This window comes from Pinus tabuliformis, chromosome 4_1 (genome assembly GCF_031772625.1).
Source record: "Pinus tabuliformis cultivar Carrire ecotype Pingquan chromosome 4_1, CPIR1, whole genome shotgun sequence".
Taxonomy (NCBI): domain Eukaryota; kingdom Viridiplantae; phylum Streptophyta; class Pinopsida; order Pinales; family Pinaceae; genus Pinus; species Pinus tabuliformis.
This window is the reverse complement of record NC_142303.1, coordinates 168,469,633-168,492,505: the sequence shown is the minus strand read 5'-3', so window position 1 is coordinate 168,492,505 and position 22,873 is coordinate 168,469,633. Positions and strand designations below refer to the sequence as shown.

The window sequence follows — 22,873 nt, the reverse complement described above, 5'->3', positions numbered from 1 at the left end:
TTTTACCCACCGAATTTAGAACTGGTGATCTTTGCATCATCGTCTGACTTAAAAGTACACCCATCACAATGCTTAACAATATACCCATAACAGTGTATTTTACCCCTGATGAATAGAAAATAATAAAGTTTATTATAAAGTAATTTAAATATTAAAAAAATATTATAAAGTAATTTAAATATTAAAGAATTATTTTATTTATCTGTATGATATTGAACCATCTAAAATATTTTGGTGAAAAGTTGTCAAATTAATTAGTTAATTAATTAATGGTTATCTGAATCAAATGTTGAATCACTAACCTTGGTCAAAGAAAGTAAATCACATACAAAGACTAAACAGTCAGACTTGAAATTAGTTAAATGATATGTTAACAACGTTCAGTCCACATTAGTCTCCCAAAATCATGGTAAGAGATTGAACCTTATTACTTTGTAACTAATTCCAATCAATCATGGATGGTTCTACCCATTGACCTCCTCCAACCTGATGTACATCATTCCACCCAATTATCAGCGGCATATAGAAGTCTCGGTGATCTTTAAGGATCGCGACAACGGCAAAATCTTCTGGAAAGGTACCGTCATATTCGTTTTGCCCCGCAATATTTCTTCACCGACCCTAATGAGACTTTTCTATATATATCGTTCATGAAATTCTATAAGATAAGGGCAGAGAGTTCCGTAAAATGTGCCTGGCTCAAACTTGTGTTAACATGTTCTTGGTTTTGTGTTCCGCTTTTCTTCCCATCATGCCAAGAAATGGGCCTGGCCTGAAATTTATGGTATTTGCAATGGTTTTATGCATGTGCAACGCTGCAAATATAACTTGTCCCAAGTGTGGGCAGCACGCCGTTCCATATCCGCTGAGCACCCATGATACCTGCGGGGACCCGAAGTACCGCATATTCTGTAACAAAAATCAGCTGCAATTCAAGTCGGCTAATGGCACTGCTTATCCGATCGTGAGGATTGACCCATCTGCGTCTAGTCTGGTGATTAGACAGCCGGCACTGGCGAACGGTACATGCATTTCTACAGATTTTCAGGATGGTGGACTTGTTCTCAATGACACTTTGCCATTCAACATCTCTAAGCGCAACACCGTCATGTTGTTTAATTGCTCTGAAGCTTTATTGCTTTCCCCTCTCAACTGCACCTCAAGCAGCCTTTGCCATCAGTTTGTGCGGGACACGAAAGAAGCCAGGCCCTGCCAAAACAAGCTCTGCTGCACTTATCTCAAGGACAGTGCCATGACGTCTCATATAATACGCCTGCGCAAGGAAGGTTGTAGTGCCTTCACAAGTGTGGTCAACATCAATACTACATTGCCAACAAATAAATGGAACTATGGCGTTGAGATCCAGTGGATCCCTGTCTAGTTCAAACTTTGACATACTATCAATGCATGTATGCAATTATTTAGAATAAGCAGCCATATTGGGGAGTCTCACACATTGTGAATATCTGATTTTTTTGTCAAAGCCCAAGTATAAAACATATTTTCTGATTCAATGCACAAAGGGATTCCCTATTGGGTTTTGCAACTAGCTACAAAGACTTCTGTGATGGTGGTTTTTAATTGCCAATATATATCTATTGTTTGCATATATATAGTCTCTCTTTTCTTAATATGGCTAGCATCAAGGACCTAGCTTCCATTTCCTCCTCCATCTTTGTGTGGGTGGTAAACCTTCTTTCAATTCTAGCTTATTTATCTTCTTCCTAAATTTATTTCCTAATTTCAAGGGGGATTGAATGCATATAGACAATTGCAAATCATTCAATCAAATATTTAGCACAAGAGTTAGAAGGGAGTGTGTGAGTACATCTTTGTCTGCATCCCTCAAGATGAGGATGACCATATTATACCATTATGATGATCAAGATACTCACAAGCGTTGAAGAAAATCTATGATATGAACCTGTAAAAGAAGCGTAGCCTTAGTCATTGATAAGATAATAGAGAAGGGTTAATTTGTCTAAAGGGAGAAACACAAAAACATGGGTGGAAAATATGGTAAAATTTGAAGAGTATATTTGAGGCTAGGTACCAAGAAGCTTAAGAGAAAATCTTTGAAATGAACCAAAAGTTAAACAATAGGCCTAGTTATTGAAAGCTAGAGAGGAAAGAGAAATTCTAGTTGGAGGGAGCAACATAAAAGCAAGGATGGAAAAGATGGTAAAGGATAGTCTGTATATACATGAAACTAGAGCACACCTACTCATTAACACTTCATACCCAAAGCTTGAAGGACTAACCCCATCAAGGCCATCATATGACTATTGTGTTGAAAGGGAGGTATACCAAAGACTAGAGGGAAAATAAAAAACAGTAAAGGAAAGAGCTAATTTCAAAATGAGCACCACTCATGCAACCCCAACAATAGAGACTGAATTGCCAACATAGATGGGAAAAAAAAAGACACGGTTCAACCTAGAGAGGATTGTGAAACATATACCATCATAAATCCCATGGCTAGCTGAACAGAGATCCATAACCATGGTTAGCTAAACAAAGATCCATTACCAATAAGTTCTACTCTCGTTTCACACAGTTTGTCTACCGTAGCACAGAACTCGCTAAGCTCCCTTATCCATTTTGGTTATGTTCCTTTGCTTTGACTCGTTCTTGCCTTCTTGCAGTTCTTCCTTCGTTTCTTTCTCTTATGCATGCTTCTTGTCATGTTCTCCCCTCCTTTCTATTGCCACTTTGTGCACATATATATTTGTGTGTGTGTGTGTGTGTGAGCGCGATGTGTGTTCCATTCCACACTTATGACCCTTCACCTTAGGTTGGGTTAGATCCTTCATGTGCAATGTACCCTTGTCGTGTCAGCTCACTCTATCTTTGATTTTCCCTCCACTTGTGTTGTCTCATCTGTGTGCTTCCTCATTTTAGTTTGGGCTGACGTGCTAACTCATGTGCTCAGCTCATTCTGCTACCCTACTTGGTCCTACTTTATTCCTTCCAACTCACTTCACTGCATGCTTGCTTTCTCAATCATGCAATGTTGTTGTGCCGCTCATGCCACCAGGACATCATGTGCTCCACACACAAAACCCTGACTCTATTCTCCATCATTTATGCAATTTTCTTCCTCCATGCGCTCGGGTGGGGTGCTCAATTGTGTTGTGCTTTTGTGGCACCTGTGCCATTGAGCCGTCCTCATATCCATTCATGTGCACCAAAGTAGAAACCCCCAAATTAATTTTTCACCACTTGGTTGAGCTCATTCTTGCTCATGCCTCTCGGTTACATGCTACCATATTTGATCTAGGTGGCTCCAGAGACACACACAAGACAAAGAGTAATCAGGGAAACTAAAAAATAAAAGTGTTTTGGATTATGCTCTAACTAGGCCCAGAGCATAGATCTTGTCATCGTGATCATCGCAGTGTGAACGGTTTCTCAATCCGAGTCTGGATGAAGGAGATAGAGGCCATCAAATTTGGGTTGACTTTTTGCTGACTGGGCAGGCTTAAGGAGGCCGCAATTTTTACCTTTTCCAGTGGACGAAATCTGGCCAAATCTGGAAAAATTCCGGGCAAAATCGTTGCCTATTTAAAATGACTCCTATAGCTTAAATTTGAATTTTCAAAAATGTGCATGTTTGTTTTGTTTAAAATATATATATATATATATATATAAGGGAGGTGGTGGGCCACCACCCCAACCACCCCACACCTCTCCATATCAATGACAACCGTATGCCATTTGAGGTGAGGCCGGTGGGGATCGAACCTTCCCAGCCCACGTGGGCCGGCCCCCACCGAGCAGCCCCATGTGGTGGCAACGAAATCATAAAACGCACCACCATAAGCCTTAATACAAACGGCCCAACAAACAAATGCGCCATTTAATGTTTAAATAAACATGTAGTGCAGAAATGGGGGGCGAGCCACCCAAAATAGCAGACCTACCACCCCAGACTTAACCAAAAAAATAATTATTCGTGGGTTAATTCGGGAGGGGCGGGATTTGACCCCCCGACCCCTCCTCAACGATTACTTTTTCTTAATGAAACGCGCCAACCATATTATTGTCAAATCCACCCACAAAATTAATATAAACCCAGTTTTCTCAGTGCACAGGGCAGATGGAGGAACCAGGAGTGGGCACAAATTTCAAGACAGAGGAGGTAGAATCTTGGCACATAGTTCGAGGCAGCATTTTGCAGGAGGGGTGAAATTTCACTTTGTCAGATTTTGACAAATTTTATATGGTTTTATCACTTCTTGATGCCACAAACGCAATGGCACTATCCATAGTTAGAAATAATTGAGAAATGGTTATGTGGTTGTAACGTACCTTCTTAGTTTAGGAGTTGTTCCTAGAATTTAGGAGGTTGTTTTCAGCTACCTATTTTCCAGTCATGTATTTAATATGTAATATTCATTCATGTAAGGTAGAGTGAACGAGAGAGAGAGTCTCCTCCTTGTTTGAGTGCAGTCTCCAGGTGATGTACACACCTGTGAGCTGCAACTCCTTCTGTTAATTCAAAGTTTGATTATTTTTATCTTGGTATCAGAGCTTAGGGTAGAGGTAGCCTTAATTTTTATTTTTTTGGGATGTATCATTAGTTACACATCTGTAGTGGTAGGAGTGCATGTAAAGGTATCTGTGTGATCAGGTGGAACTGCAGTAACACCTGGAGCGAAAAGGCGTCAGATGACTGATCATCTCTGAGCCGAAGGAAGGGTTGGAGCGAATTTTTTTTGGAAGGTGCAGCAATTAGCGCGAGTTTTTAAAGAACAGTCGCGCCCATTAGCGCGGGTTTGAGGCTGATAAGCGCGCCAGAGAAATCAACGACCAAATTGGCGCGGATCCGTGGCTGTTAAGCGCGCCAATTTTCCTGCACATCATAAATTTTTATTTTCCGCAATTAGCGCGGATTCGGCGCTGTTCAGAGCGCCAGCCCTTTCTCTCTGCAAATCTGCAATCTTTGTTGCAGATCGGAGTTGCCCGGTGGAGGCACGTGAAGGTTTCTGCTCGGTGGCAGCAGATTTGATTTGCCCGATGGTGGCGAATTGAGGATCCTTGATCAGCTCGGAGGTAGCAGATCGGATCTGCCCAGTGGTGGCGAGTTGAGGTTCTGTGATCCGCTCGGTGGTAGCAGATCGGACCTGCCCGGTGGTGGCGAATCAGAGCTCTGTGATCTGTTCGGTGGAAGCAGATCGATTTTTGCCCGGTGGTGGCGCAGTGCAGCTCCTCGGTCTGTCTGGTAGAAGCAGATCGTTTTGCCCGGTGGTGGCGTGTTGGAGCTTGTTTGTTGATCTGTTCGGTGGTAGCAGATCGGTTTTGCCCAGTGGTGGCATAGTGAAGTCCCTGATCTGCTTGGTGGCAGCAGATCGGACTTGCCCGGTGGTGGCACAGTGAAGTTCCTGATCTGTTCATTGGTAGCAGATCGGACTTGCCCGGTGGTGGCCGATTAGAGTGTTCAGTTGCGCGAAAATGAACAACAGTTTGGAATCATACCTCCACGAGTCTGGCAAGCTCGATGGAACGAACTTTTCCAACTGGAAGTTCAAAATGCAAACCTTGCTGGAGAGTGCGAACGCATGGTCGATCGTCTTGGGAAATGAACAGAGATCCGGAAATACAACCCAAGAACAGGACTGGGATAAGAGAGAAACAAAGGCGAAAGTCATACTGAAGATGTCTGTCAAAGACAACATTATCCCCCATATCCGAGATTGCAAGTCGGCCGCGGATATTTGGAGCACAATCAAGGGTCTGTACGAGACACAGAACACAAATCGTGTTCTGGCACTCAAGGGAAAATTGTTTGCATTAAAGATGGACGAGAATGAATCTGTTGGTGGATTCATGGCCAGAGTCAAGGATCTGAAAGACAAATTGGGATCCATTGGAGAAAAGGTATCAGACTCAGATCTGGTTACACTCACACTGAACAGGATGACCGATGAATATCAGACATTCATCTCAGGGTTGTCAGCGAGGGAGAAAGCCCCCTCTTTTGATGAGCTGACAGCGATTCTACTCCAGGAGGAGGAGAGAAGACAAAATCTAAAGACTCAGAGCAATGACCTTGCTCTGATGGCAAAGAGGCGACAGCATAGAGGGAAGCAGCACCAGCACCAGCACCAACACCAGTACCAGCAACCACAGCAGCAGCAGTAGAAAGGAGCCAATTCCTTTCAAAGGAGGCCATCTAGAGGTATGAATGATAACTATGTTAAGAGATGTTTTTACTGTGGAAAGCCTGGTCACCAAATTAAAGAGTGTTATAAGAGGCAAGCAGATGAAAGGAGAAGTAAACAGAAGAAACATCAGGGCTGTTTTGTTGAAGAAGAGGAGGACCACAGCTATGATCTTCGGCTATTCACAGTCGACTGTGCACTTTCAGCATCGAAAGGAGATGAGGACAATACATGGTATGTCGATTCTGGTGCATCCTCGCATATGACTAGTAAGAGAGAATGTTTTGAGTTTCTTGAAGAATTTGAATATGGATCAAAAATTTATTTAGGTGATGACAGTGGGTATGAGATCAAAGGTTGTGGGGATATTCCTGTGAAGCTACCTTGTGGCGACATCAAGCATCTCAAAAATGTTTTATATGTTCCAGGAATTAAAAAGAATTTGATCTCTGTCTCTATGATAACAGACCAGGACATGCAGGTGCAATTCTTCAAGAATGGATGTGTCATTCAGGATAGCCAATTGGAGACAGTTGCAACAGGAGTACGCGTGGGGAATTTGTACAGACTGGATGCAAGGAGCATGCCACGACAAGCGATGGTTGCAGCAACATCAACAGTTGAAAATCTCTGGCATCAGAGATTTGGACATCTCAATCTACAAGATCTCATCTTACTTAAAAAGAAAGGTATGGTCGATGGACTTCTTGCTTTACATAATATCAAACTGGAATGTGATGGATGTGCATCAAGGAAGATGCATAGAGATGAATTTCTTGTGCCTGTCAACAGAAAAGAAAGAGACATCCTAGAACTAGTACATACAGATATTTGTGGACCTATGCAGACTAGGTATTTAGGAGGTGTATACTACTTTCTACTGTTTACAGATGATTGCACTAGGTTCTGTTGGGTGTATTTTTTAAGCAAAAAGAGTCAGGCTTTTCGGTATTTTAAAGAATTCAAATCTATGATAGAGAACCAAACAGGAAAGAAGATAAAGATTCTCCGCTCGAACCAAGGGGGGGAATACAGGTTAGGTGAGTTCATGAACTTCTGCAAGCAGCATGGGATTATACAACAATTCACAGTGCCACACACTCCACAGCAGAATGGAGTAGCAGAATGCAAGAACAGGACCCTTGTGGAGTGCGAGAGAAGTATGCTTCAAGGTAAGGGTATTTCTAATGGTCTTTGGGCAGAAGCCATTAATACTGATGTTTATTTAAAGAATAGGAGTCCCACCAAATGTCTAGGCTTCAAAACCCCCTTTGAAGCACTGTTTGGACTCAAACTAGTAGTCGGTCATTTAAGAATATTTGGATCTAAAGCTTTTGCTCATATACCGAAAGCAGATAGGAAAAAGCTAGACCCCAAAGCCTTGAAATGTATATTTGTAGGATATGGCACAGAGTATAAGGCATACAAGTTATATAATCCTGTGACTCATAAAGTGTTTGCAAGCAGAGATGTCATTTTTCATGAACAGACAAAAGATGGAAAGGAAGACTCTAACAATGATAGCCACATTCCATTCCTGCTAGAACTGAATAGTGAAGAAGAAGAAGAGCAGGAGTAGGAGTAGGAGCATAAACAGGAAGAAGTAGCAGCAGATAGTGTAATAAGTGATGATACAGGCCCGGACAGTGCTGAAACAGATAGAGTTGAGGTAAGTCCTTTACCTAGAAGATCAGGTAGGAAGACTAGACTACCTGCAAGATTGAAAGACTATGCTTTAATGTCCAAAATTTTAAATATTGTAGAACCCTCAAACTATGAAGAAGCAAGTAAATCAGATGAATGGAGGGCTGCAATGCATGAAGAAATGGAATCAATATATAGAAACCATACTTGGGACTTAGTTGAGTTGCCAGAAGGAAAAACCCCTATAGGTTGTAAGTGGCTGTATAAACCTAAGATAAATGCAGATGGGAGTGTAGAAAAATTCAAAGCTAGACTGGTAGCAAAGGGTTATTCACAGCAAGAAGGAATTGATTTCGATGACACCTTTGCCCCTGTAGCTAAACTTAATACAATTAGAATGCTAATCTCTTTAGCAACAAAATATAAATGGAAGCTACACCAGTTAGATGTTAAATCTGCATTTCTAAATGGAGAATTAAAGGAAGAAATATATTTGGTACAACCTCCTGGTTTTGTGAAAAAGGGGCAGGAGCATTTAGTGTGTAAACTGCATAAGGCACTTTATGGATTGAAACAAGCACCCAGGTCATGGTATGACAAAATTGATTCATTTTTTATTCAGCATAGCTTTCATAGGAGCCTCAACGATCCAAACCTGTATACCAAGATAAATAAACAGAGGCAAATCATTTTGATTTCTTTGTATGTGGATGACATGATAATAACAGGAAATGCAAATAATTTGATCAAAGAAATCAAGCAGCAAATGTCACAGGTATTTGAAATGAAAGACCTTGGTGATCTTCATTATTGCCTAGGACTGGAAGTGTGGAAAGATTCTGGTCAAACTTTTCTAACTCAAGGAAAGTATGCCAGAACCCTGTTGGAAAGATTCAGAATGGAACAGTGCAAAACAACAGCAACACCATTGCAGCAGAATCTCAAGTTAAGCAGTGACGATGGCACAAAACAGGTGGATGCCACTTTGTATAGACAGCTAGTGGGAAGTCTGATATATCTTACGACAACTAGGCCTAATCTGGCATACTCTGTTAGTGTGCTGAGCCAGTTTATGTCCAGACCACTTGACAGTCACTGGAATGCAGCAAAATGTGTGTTGAGGTACCTTAGTGGTACTTGTAATTATGGTATTTTATACACTGACATTTCTGATGTTACTTTAGCAGGTTATTCAGATTCTGATTGGGCAGGCAACCTAGATGATCATAGATCCATCACAGGTTATGCATTTAGTATTGGATCCGGGGTTATTTCATGGAGTTGAAAAAAGCAAAGCACTGTAGCATATCATCATGTGAAGCAGAGTACCAGGCGTTGTGTGCAGCTACATGCGAAGCCATCTGGTTGAGGAGATTGCTCAGTGATGCAGGCGAAGGACAAAAAGAAGCAACAAGCATCAAAACTGATAACCAAAGTACAATAAAGCTCACATACAATCCAGTTTTCCATAAGAATACTAAACACATAGATACTCAGTTTCACTTTGCACGAGAAAAGATACAGTCTAAGGAAATTTGTGTGGATTATTGTAATACTTGTGATAATTTAGCTGATATTTTTACTAAGCCTCTAGGGCGAGTAAAGTTTGAGTTATTTAGAGGGATGTTAGGTGTGAAAAATAACCCTTTCTCCATTAAGGGGGGGAGTTAGAAATAATGGAGAAATGGTTATGTGGTTGTAACATACCTTCTTAGTTTAGGAGTTGTTCCTAGAATTTAGGAGGTTTTTTTCAGCTACCTATTTTCCAATCATGTATTTAATATGTAATATTCATTCATGTAAGGTAGAGTGAACGAGAGAGAGAGAGTCTCCTCCTTGTTTGAGTGCAGTCTCCAAGTGATGTACACACCTGTGAGCTGCAACTCCTTCTGTTAATTCAAAGTTTGATTATTTTTATCTGTCTCTATCCGAGTTCTACATTTTTCGGTCATTTTTCAGTATGTAGGTGGAACCATGATCACTGCAGAAACAAGTAGCGGAACCATGATCCTTGCAAGTTTCCCGAGGAGGTAATTTTTCTCCATGTCAGAATAGAGTCAAGTTTACAGTCATTTTTCATGGTTTTCCGCAGGGATCATAATGGCGAGATCAGATTTGCCTTTTGATTTGTAGATTTCCAGTCCACCCATGGAGCAGAATCGTTTAGGAATTGAAGGGGAAATCTAACAGATTCCTTGAGCTCCGGATTCTCAACTTCTCAGAATTCAAAAATTGGATAGTTAATTTTGCACTCTTCGACATCACAAATCTGATGGTGCATTCAGACTTTTCATTTGCTCATTTTATTCTTCAGCCACTTTTCTAAGTGGAATGCAGGTGTCAGCGTTCATTTGCGAGCAACCATCTACATGCGATTGATGCCTTGAGATTGATGGTCCAAACAGCTTCAGCAGGTTGACATCATCTTCTTCAGATGGCCCTGGATGTATGTTGTGTTCATGTACTTCTTCTTTATGCATTGTGTTGCACAGATCCCTGTTTGATGCTTGATGTGGGATCTTGTTTATTACTTGTTTTCATTATTCCTACTTGATGTGACATGGAATCGTCTATATGATGTACTTGTAGTCATGATTCATCATGTTATGTTTTGAGATCCCTTTGTTGTATATTTATGGGATATTCATGTTGTCATCATGCATGTTTTCATTGAGATCCCTTTTATTCCATGTTAGCGGGATGCTCAACATGCATGAGTTTTTGTGTCATACTGATAAGAGTCTTTTGCCTGAGAGTTCCTATAGTCAAACATCTCGTGGCGCCACTCCTGCATGAGGGAATTTTCCTAGTATGATAACGGCATCACCTCTTATGTACATCATCACTATTGACAATGCTTAATGCATTGGCCTACACCATCTTGACACCGAGGCCCGGAGACGTAGTCCCTCTTGGTTGAACTCCGTTATCAACGACTTATGTTTTTATGTTGCTGATGATTGCCGTGTTCCTCTTCTTTAAAGCATGCACATGTCATTTATGTTTCTTTTAAAAATACAATTTAACACATCATGAAAGTAAAAGGTCTTGGAAGGGTCCTTTGTCACACCCAGACCTGGATCAATATTGGTTTTGTCAAATCCTTGGCCCACCACTCAATCATCAACCAAATCCTCATATCGTTGCATTAAAGGTGCATCCAACTCTAGGGCCTAACACATACATTATGAAGAAGGTCCATATCAGGTCCCAAGCATTCAAGAATACTTGAACATACTTTCATAAACATTACTTTAGGATTTTGAGGGTCTAGGGGTGTTGATCCATCACATGTTATGCTTCATTCCCTTAAGACCAGGCCATGTGACTACAAGCCAAACCTTATCAGGTAATCAGGCTATCAAGAGATATTTTACAAAAATGCCACACAAGGTTTCAAGTGATTGAGGGTTTCAATGATGCAAACTTCCTATATGTTGTCAGAAAATTATTCCATCTCCAGGGATTTTAAATTAATGGATCTTGGGCCATTGGGTGATTTGATATCAAACCACTACTTTGGGATTCAAGGGAAACAAGGGTAATTTGGCCTACCACCTCATTATTTCATCGGCCAATCATACTTTGACATATAGCTAGTGTTGAGGCATCCTCTGCCACATTGTTATGCCAATACATGCAAGGTGTCAATATCCTTAAAGCAACTAGCCATCCAAAAATGTTAAATCTAGGTGACATGTGTTTATTTCCACATCATATTCTGTACCTATGATGCCTCATCACTTCCCTAACACTTTCCATGTCACTATTCTGTCACCTATCTAGTTGGAATATCCCAAATTATTTGGCTATTGGGCTATCAAGCAATCTGTTAAACTTTTGCATGCTTAATGTTTGATGGACCTAATGGATCTTAGCCCTTAAGTGTGATACCTTTGTGTTTTGTGACTGTAGGCTTAATCAAGAGTCAATTCAATAAGGTATTAGAGAAATTTGTTGAAAATATTTCGATATTCTAAGGGCCTAATGGGTGCTTAGCCCTTAGGTGCTTGTACTTATGCACCTTGCAACCGACACCCTAACCAAGGACTTATCATATAACATGTTTGGAAATATCGAGAAATGTTTCCTTGAAATTCATTAGATGGTTGATCATCCAATAGACGAATGAACACTTAACGACAATATTTCTATTTCCTAACTGATGGTGGACTAGCCCCATTGATGTCTCATCACCCTTGTTTGTTTTTTTATCACATTAAGTAGATTCAGGGGTGTGGGAGGTAGCCGATGGTGGTTTGGGAAAGGAGGTAGTGAGAGGGAGCATCCATTCATCAAACTCCATGTGCCCTAAGCAATATTACTTCATGATGTTATTTCAAACCCCCCTTGCGATTAAGCATCGATTAGGTTGGAACCCCCGAAAAGAATAAGGGTTGTTGATCTTTCCCAATCTTACAATGTGTAAATATTAATGAATTTCCATTTCACACCTTGTGCATTCAAATGCACTTTGCTTGCTCACTTCGTCGATCCCATCTTCATCACTTATCTAATGTGTAGTCGCATGTGTCTGCTCTTCTCCTACGACATAAATGACAACAAATTGGCGTTGTTGCTTGACCTTAGCATTGACTGATCTAGGTTATTCCACTAATTCAATTACACAACCACTAACATGTTGACATCAATGATAACATATTCCAACATATTATATTTGAAGAGGCACATCCTAGTTCAACTAAATGAAGTGTCATAAGGTTATATTAATTGGTTGTATGGGGTAACACTTTCTTTAGATATGAGCAATGTAGCACTTATAATGCTAGGACATAAGTATCACTCTCATAGTTAGAGGAAATTTCCACTTTTATTACAAATTTATAAGGTTTTGTTGATAGTTTCAAGGTTGGAGAATTAAATATGTGTGGTAAGGTAGGATGGAGCCTCACTTAGAGTATATTTGGCAAAAAAAAAAGAAGTAAAATCAAGTATATGTCGGATGAAATAATGTGTTGTATTTCTCAATCAATTCTTATATATATTCTAATCAATCTCTATTATGAATTTATGTGAATTTCTATAAATATTTGATTATTACATTAGAATTTTTACCATTTTTACCATTGTTAAGCTTAAGTAAGAAAAAATGATAATGACTTATTATCTACAACAATGATAATGACTTGTTATCTACAACATTGTATCTTCCTTTATAAATGATGTTAAAATAACATAGATCTATGCATATTCCATCTTCTAAACTTCACACCTTTGAGATCGCAACCTTATTGGATGCTTTATAATCTTTGGATTATGGTCCTAGACAATCCACAATATCAATAATAAGTCTCGATTAATCCTACTCCATGTATTAAAACATATATCTCTCATGTCATATATCTCCCATGATGCTACTTCTCAGGTCTATATTCACACTCTATTTTATAGTGTTCAATGGTCTAAATTAGACCGTTTAAAGTTCAAAATAGTTTAGTATCCTCTATGATACATTTGGTATATTTTAGAGTTATGCAAGTTTACATTATCATAAGCTTTTTAATAAGCCTTTTATAACTTTTTTCATAAGGTTCTCCTAAATAGTTTAGATGTGCTAAGCATTAAAGTTATTTATTTATTTATAGTGATTTTAAAATATTGCAATACAATCTCTATGATATCACAATATTTTATAAGGTAATAATTTTTTAAATATGTGTATTTTGGGTGATTTTAATGATTAAGAATGTGTTTTTTTGTGATGTAATGGAAGTAGAGTTTGTATTTGTTGATAAGTTAATATTATTCCATTGTGATAAGGATTGAGATACTAATTCCACCGAATTTATCGTTAAAAATAAAAATTAAAAAAAAAAATTAAAAAATTTCTATATATTACTTCAATATATTACCAATTTACCATAATTAGAAAAAACAAAACAAATTTCTAAATACACATAAATTTTAAAACTCTATAATAATCTTAAATAGTTATTTCAATCAAAATCATACCTTATTTCTCTTAAATATTTCATCACCAATTATTATTCATAAAAAAATTAGCATATATTTATTTTTAATTTTTTAAAATAATAAATTAATAATAGGTTACAATGGCATAAATCAAAATCAAACCATTTAAGTATCACTATAAATGCCCTCTCTCTCTATATAGCGCACGGGTTGATTTAAATATTTTTTTCATATAACCAACCATTATTATAAGGTAGTTTCCCTAGCTAATGGACATAATTATTCTCCATTTTGGAATTTGTTTTATTTTTATTTTTGAGATGAAAAAACACTCATTTATATAATGTACTAGTACATTTTCTAAAAAAATGATGCAAATTATCTTACGCACTTTTTCACAATAGATCCCCCAATGAAATTTGGCGATTGTAGTTAAATCCTAAAACAAGGAGTCTTTATGGACAAAATAACATTAAAGAGAATCTAAAGGGAGTGGCTCACTTATGCTACCATTTGTAATCTTATCAAAATACAGTGCCACCTGATTTAGCAGAAAAACCCAAAAAAAAAATAGCTAAGGGAGTAGGATTCAACTTTCATCCCTGATTGTGGTATTCTCCAAATGTACGAAGTGCATATAACCATAATCTTCCAAAAGGCCCTTCTTTGACAATAAATTTGCAACCGAATTTGACTCTTTGTAGATGTGTTGAAAAGTAATCTCAGTAAAGGACCACTTGAGGGACTGGATCTGTGATATCCAACCACTAAGATATGGGAGTGGGGGGGATTGATATCAGTCGATGCCTTCAATAAGGATCTTTGAGTCTCCATGAACATGTATAACATTCATCGAAATTCTCTTGGAGAACCATAGAAGTCTCTATAGTGCCATGATCTCTACCCTCATGTTTGTTCTAGTACCTTCATTCCATGATATCTTATAATGTAGACTATGATTTATCCCAAGACAAACACCATAACTGCATATATGTCTCTGAGCTGCTCCATTAAAAAAACTGACTGGATAATGAATGTCTGGAGGGATGTACCTGCGTGAAATATCTTTATCTTTCTAAATGTGTCAATTTAATGTATCCATCCACATCCCGATGTTGTGACAAATTTATATATGTTAATATGCAATCCCTCAAATATGTAACCATTTCTGGCACACCACGTGATAGATTTCCCAAAACGTAAATAGTGGAGTTGCTTGAAATTTACCCCCACGCTCGATCCACTAGTATAAATAGTGTTCAATGGACTAAAATCTTTTGGTAGGGATATTGAGTTGAAGTAGAATGTTATTCCAAATTTGTATTACCAAGGGACATTCCAATAAAAGATGTACATTTGTCTCATTCGACTCCCTACATAGAGGGCATCTTCCAGGCCCATGAATGCCACTTTTGTGGAGATTTTCCCAAGTTAGAGTTTTGTTATGCCATACTAACCATGTGTAAAGGATTATCTTAATAGGTACATTCAACTTCCAAAATTGTTTGAATCAAGATGGTTGAGAAAGAGAAAAATCTATGCACATAAGATACCTGTAGATATTTGCTACCTCCACCAAGTTAGACTGTAACTTCCCTGGCCATGTGATGTGATCACCCTCTTCAAATCTACAAATACTGACTCTTCTTATTATCTATGTGTAGTCATTCCATTCCACTGCATTGAGACCATCCAGGCCAATATCCTGTGCATTTCTCCAAACAGGAAAAATGCCTCTAGAGCATAATCTCCCCATGGTAACCTCAAACAAGGGATTGTCACCATCAATACCTTGTCTATTATCTATGCCAATAATGATGCAGTTACCTTTGCCAAATGACCAAATTATTCTCTAGAGAAAAGTATCTTTTACCTTGTTGAAACTGGTCCAAATGTAAGAACCTGATTTTATCCCAATTTTCCCAACTGTGATCGAGTCAATAGCTTCCTTATTACATAGATATTTTGTAACAATAATATCTTGCCAGATACCCTCTCGTAAAAGAGTATGCCATAAGGATTTGATAATGAGTGCCCATCCAAAAATCTTAATATCCAAAATTCCCCAACCACCAAATTCTTTTGGAATGGTGATTTTCTACCATTTGATGAGATGGAATTTGTTTTTCTTGTCCGAGTCCACCCAAATGAAGTGTGCCATGATGCTTTTGAGTTTAGTAATAATGGACGAGGTTAAAATATATAGATGCACCCCAATACACGAAGATCTGTTGTAGCAGTGCTTGAGCCAGAATGTATCTACCTCCAAGGGTAAGCCATCGATGGGACCAACAATAGAGTTTATGGCGCATTTTATCCAGAAGCCATTGTCAGTCTGTAATCCTGTAATTATTCGGCTTGAGTCGAAAAGCCTAGGTAAGTGAATCCATCACACAAGGGTTAGGAACGAAAATTAAAGAGTTGTGCTATACTGTTAATCTCATCCTAATCTCCATATGAATGCATAATAAGATATTTATCCTCATTCACCATCATACCAGAGGCCTGTCCAAATCTCTTGAAGATATTATGAAGTGCCATCCATTGATATCTAGACACCATTCCAAAAGTAACGATGTCATCCATAAAAAAACAATGTAATATCAATACAGCTACCCAAATGGATACCACATAAGAGGCCAACTCATTGTGCTATGTTTATTTTATGACTGTGGCTATCCATCACCAAGATAAATAGTAATGGTGAAAGTAAACATCCCTGCCACAACCCTCTCCTTGCTTTGAAAAAATTAGAAGGGTATCCATTGACTAGAACAACAAAATGTAAAATAGTGACAAGCCATAATCCATGCTATGCTCTGAACCGCGAGGCCAATCTTCGTCACAATAAGGCACAGGAATGCCAATCTAGACATTCATATGCCTTCTTCAAATTCACCTTCATGACCAAAGCTTGCAATTATTTGGTGTGGATGGAATGTATAGTTTCTTGTATAGTGACTACAACATCATAGATCAATCGGTTGTGCAGGAAACCAATTTTTTCCCAAAAAATATACTAAGAGTGAGTACCCTTCAAACGCTCCGCAATTATCTTAAAAATGAGCTTGTAAAATATGTTACGCTCCGCAATTATCTTAAAAATGAGCTTGTAAAATATGTTGCAAAGAGAAATAGGTCTGAAATCTAAGAATCAAAATTACGCTTCGTATATAAACGAGATGGCTTTTATCAAGTGGGCCTGTTATTCCCCTCATATTTGTTGCAAGTACGATGTTTGGCTGATCTTAGCTTATGAAGCTTCTAAAAAAATAGATGCCTTATTATTCTTGCAAGTCCAATCATAAGTCGGTTTTATTGAATTTATTAAAATTACTCAATTGTTGATAATAACTTGGTTTTCTTACGGACCAACCGAAGATTACAAGAGCATCCAAATATTGCGCGTATGTAAGTAACCAAGGATCCTCGAAAAATAATACGAAATTATGTAATTGTTTAATAAATATATTAAAATCATTTAATATATATGAAATAAAATTAATAAAATTTAATTATTTAATTAATTATTAATATGATATTAGATATAGTTTTCTATCATTAAATTCTAAATCTTGACCATTGACATCTTTAGATCCTTCCTCCATCCCTAACTAAATATTGACTCAAAACATGAGGTATGCATTTCAACTTAATATTTTATAATCGAAAGTTCAATGTTTATTAAGAGCGAAAGAAAAACAGGTGTTGTATCCAACGTTTTAAGGTAAATAAATATATTAATAATTAATAATAATGAATTTTATATATTATAAAGTTATGTATTTATAGGAATATAATATAAAATTTATTGGAATATATATTTGAGAATTACTTTTTCAAATTTTTAAGAATGGTATTTATTAATATTTTTGAAGTAAGTTGGAAATTTTAATTTATAATGAATTTATTTTGTGTGTAATTTACAATATTTAATTATTTAAAATTTGGCGAATAATTCAAATGTCTACTTTTCAAGGTGATTTTATTATTATTATTATTATTATTATTATTATTATTTAATTCAAATTATTTTTCCCAACATTACAAGGTATATGAATATATTAATAATTAATTATAATATTTTTTCTATAATAAAATATTTTATTTTACGCTTATAGGTAAAGGTAAGATATTTCTTCATAAATAAAGGTAATATGTGTTATAAGGCTTAAGGCCCTATAATAACAAGGTTCAAAAGTATAAAATTTATATGTCACTTGGAAACTTTAAATTTGAATAGAGAGAAAAAAGTGATAATTTATCTAACTATTGAATTGAGGCTTCTGTGATCCATATCAATGTTGAGAAGATTTTTCGGTGAAATCACATCTTGATATATTTGTCGACGCGTTTCGAACCAACAAGTGTGGTTCATCATCAGGACAAGACATCATGATAGATTTGTCGACGCTTTTCGAACCAACAAGTGTGGCTCATCGTCAGGACAAGTTGAAGAATCAGACTAAGGCAACAAATTAAATAGAGAGAGCAGATCATCCAACGGCTATATTGGACCAAGAACGACTAAATTTGACCATGAAATGGCAAAATTTGACCAGGAAAGTGTACTAGGACCGATGGATATGAATAGGGAAAGTTAGTTTGGTTAATTTTATTTAATAGTTTATAATAAATCAAGAAGGTTCATTTGATTTAACCATTCTTTGACTTTTTCTATTAAGTTTGAAGCCTATTTAATTATATTATATCACTGATTAACTAAATCTTAGTTTTAACTCCATATAATTAATAATACATATTATTATTGTTAAAGTTGTACAAATTTAAATTAATCTTATTAATAATAAAGGAATTGATAAGAGAGATTAAAAAATTAACCTAATAAGGGTCTAACTTAGAGGAAAGGGGAATATCTTATAAAATATATTATTTTAAGGTTATTAAGGTTATTAGGGTTATATTCAATTAAATTTTTAATTATTAATATTTAATGAGAGTAACTAAATATTATTACAGTTAAATATTAATTAAATTAACATTGTTTATTAAGGGCTCACTCTACTAAACAATTAAACAATTATTATTATTTTAAGGTTATTAATGGACTAAGAGAAATTCTAAATGAAAATTCATTAATAAAGTTTATCATCTTTTAAAAATCCTTTAATAAAATAACATGTTAAAAATGTTGATTAACCAAGGCTTAAAGAGATTCTTACTATCCTAATAGATGGTTATCTAAGGAGAACAATCGAAAGGTTAAATAGAACTAAAATCCAATAGCAGAGACAGGATGAGGGATAATCCAAGGTCAAAAGACAATCTCTGGATTATCCCTCATCCTGTCTCTACTATTGGATTTTAGTTCTATTTAACCTTTCGATTGTTCTCCTTAGATAACCATCTATAAGTAAGAATCTCTTTAAGCCTTTGTTAATCAACATTTTTAACATGTTATTTTATTAAAGGATTTTTAAAAGATGATAAACTTTATTAATGAATTTTCATTTAGAATTTCTCTTAGCCCATTAATAACCTTAAAATAATAATAATTGTTTAATTGTTTAGTGAGCCCTTCATAAACAATGTCAATTTAATTAATATTTAGCTGTAATAATATTTAGTTACTCTCATTAAATATTAACAATTAAAAATTTAATTGAATATAACCCTAATAACCTTAATAACCTTAAAATAATATATTTTATAAGATATTCCCCTTTCCTCTAAGTTAGACCCTTATTAACCTTAATAACCTTAAAATAATATATTTTATAAGATATTCCCCTTTCCTCTAAGTTAGACCCTTATTAAGTTAACTTTTTAATCTCTCTTATTAATTATTTATTATTAATAAGATTAATTTAAATTTATACAACCTTAACATTAATAATATATATATTATTAATTATATGGAGTTAAAACTAAGATTTAGTTAATCAATAATATAATATAGTTAAATAGGCTTCAAAATTAATAGAAAAAGTCAAAGAATGGTTAAATCAAATGAACCTTCTTGATTTATTATAAACTATTAAATAAAATTAACCAAACTAACTTTCCCTATTCATATCCCTCGGTCCTAGTACAGTTTCTTGGTCAAACTTACCATTTCATGGTCAAATTTAGTCGTTCATGGTCCAATATAGCCATTGGATGATCTGCTCTCTCTATTTAATTTGCTACCTTAGTCTAGTTTCCTAGTCAAACTTACCATTTCATGGTCAAATTTAGTCGTTCTTGGTCCAATATAGCCATTGGATGATCTGCTCTCTTTTAATTTGCTACCTTAGTCTGATTCTTCAACTTGTCCTTATGATGAACCACACTTGTTGCACTTGTTGGTTCGAAACTCCTCGACAAATATATCATAATGTGATTTCGCTGAAAAATCTTCTCAACAATTTTTCTAACTATTTAACCAAAACCAATTAACAATAAAATTACTTAATAATAATAATAATAAAATTATATATAATTAAATAAATATAATGTTAAAAATTAAATTACTATTATTACTTAAAAAAGTTAAATCTTAACAATGGGCACCGTTCTTCCTCTATCTCTAACTAATTCAAAATATGAAAGTAACTAATTCAAAATATGAAAGTAACTATTTTGAGGAAAAAGTTGTATTCAACATTTTAAGATAAATAAGAGGGTTTGTAATTAAAAGAATAAATTTATATAATATATATGTTTTAATAAATATTGAAGGTAAAATAATAGATAAAATATTCGTCAAAATTTAATGGGATTTTGATATTTAATATGCATTTTTAAATGTATTAGTTAATTTAATATTTTAAAAATAATAATAACACTACTTTATTTATTTTAATTTTATAAATTAAATAATTTAAAATTATTAAAAATCTCTATTAAATTATGTTAACAAAATTTATTTACAAAATTAACCAAAAAAACCATTTCATTTATTAATCAAATGCTAATTTTAAATATAACCCTATAATATGACATTTAAAAAGTGATGTGTCCTCGTTACCTAATAACATTTTAAACTCTCAATTTTAACCATGAGCATCTTCAGACCTTTTTCCACCATCGATTCAAAACCTTTGACCATTATTACGGGGAAAAGGACAAGTATTCCTAATTAGACAGTATAAATTCATATCCCAACAATATGCATTCAGCAATAAAATTAGATAAAGTATATGTTAAATTAGTAAAATTATATCTTATCAATGCTCATTGCATACTATGGTACAGCCTCGTTAAGTTTTGACAGATCTCCATCAAGCTTTTGATCAACTGGTCCTCGAGATGTATTATATATGTCTCTGTTCTTTTTTATGTGTATTTTTGATCTGGTCTGACATAATGTTTTTTTGCTAAGGATGATAGGCATTATCTGTCTGTATAGACAATCTGTATGCATTTTATGATAGGTCTAGACATATCCATTCCATATCAGTTATCTCGAATTATGTATTGAAGATCTTTATATACTCTTAATATAAAGCTATGCTGTTTTTTTTCTCTGAAAAAATGCTCATTGCATACTAGTCTCCCAAAATCATGAAGAAGGGTTGATCCTGATTCCTCCGTAACTATTACCAGTGAACTTTGGATGATTATACCTATTGACTGGTTCCAATTTGACATGCATGGTTCCACCAATTTATCTGCGGCATTCAGAAGCGTCCGTCTGTGATTTGGCCGGATGGCAATAGTGTAACAAGTGTGTAAATTTGTTTTGAAAATTATGTAAATTTTGGTAAGATTTTGATAAAGTTTGATAGGGATTTTTGTAAATTTAAATTATAGTGGTGAAACTTCAATATATTTTAAGTGTTTGCCAAAATTTTTAATAGTGTTTGCCAAAATTTTTAATAGTATTGAATCTATTTCCAATATAAAAATATAATTAACTAGATCTTAAAACTAAAATTGGTGTAATTAAAACTAAGATTTAATTATCTGTCAATGCATGGTTGCAATCGTTACAATAAATAATAATAATAATCGGGAATTTACAGCTCAATTTTTGTTTCATGGAGGGTATTATACATCCGTTATAAAATATAGGAAGAGTGTGCTGAAGGTTTTTTTTTTTTTTTTTCGACAGGAAAAAGATGTTTTCTTTTCATTAAAATACAAAGAGAGTAAATAATCATGGGTGCAAATAATCATGGGTCTGCAATTTTGTTTACGGTGACTTGTCACATCAGTCTAATGATAATATTCATATATATGTCGAGTGTATTTACAACCTTTTTATCTTTTGTAAAGTATAATAGATCTTGATAATATAAATAACCAGTTTATGATTCCACTTGTTGATAAAGAAAGTACCAAATTGTTATATTTTATGTTTTCATTTTTGAATCTAAAAAAATTATAATAAAATTCATTTGGATTATAAAAAAAAAAGACCAGATTCCTTTCCTCAGAATAATTAATGTTGCTAATATTAATCATGACATTTCGTGCAAAAGTTGCAAAGTAAAACTTACCAGGTTCTTTGGAAATACCTTGCTTGGATTGGAGATCTGCAATCAGATTTTATTCCTTGTAAATATGTTCAAATTGAATATGTTCATTCCAGATACGCTTCATCCAATTTGAGAATATGGGAGGATTAAATAGAGTATAATCCTTAACCGAGTCAATGATGCCCTTAGCATCTCCATAAACCTGTAAGCTCTCTAACCCCAACCATTTTGCAGTTATGAGTACTCCCCATAAAGCAATAATCTATGCTCTGTTGTTAGTGCCATAACCACCCTCCCACCAGAAATGGTAATAGTTACATGGCTCTAATACTATGAAAGCTCCACATCCACATTTTCTCTACAAACATGCCCCATTAAAAAACCCCACAAGAAAGTCCTTCTAGATGTCTTTGAACCTGATCTATCTTATGTTTGTGCACCTCTTATTCGCCCCAATTTCACCGAAATATGCCACTGTCTTGATTACATCTTCCTGAACCATTGCAAATTTTTGATAAAAAAATAAGAGCATTCTTGTTGCATCATATGAACCATATGATGTAGAATGGTAGGGAATGATGTTGTTGTTGAGAGTTGAACTAGTAATATAAACAAGTTCTCAATGTTTGATATTTTCTACATGGAGCGATATTCAGTGCATCTAGTACCCCATCCCAAACCGCCACAACATATGGGAAGCATAGAAGC

General features: G+C 35.4%; 1 pseudogene; it reads left to right on the top strand.

The window, feature by feature from the left end:
* Window positions 1-793: 793 nt before the first annotated feature.
* LOC149174709 (wall-associated receptor kinase-like 20 pseudogene) lies at window positions 794-1,381 on the top strand (annotated as a pseudogene).
* The last annotated feature ends 21,492 nt before the right edge of the window (window positions 1,382-22,873 follow it).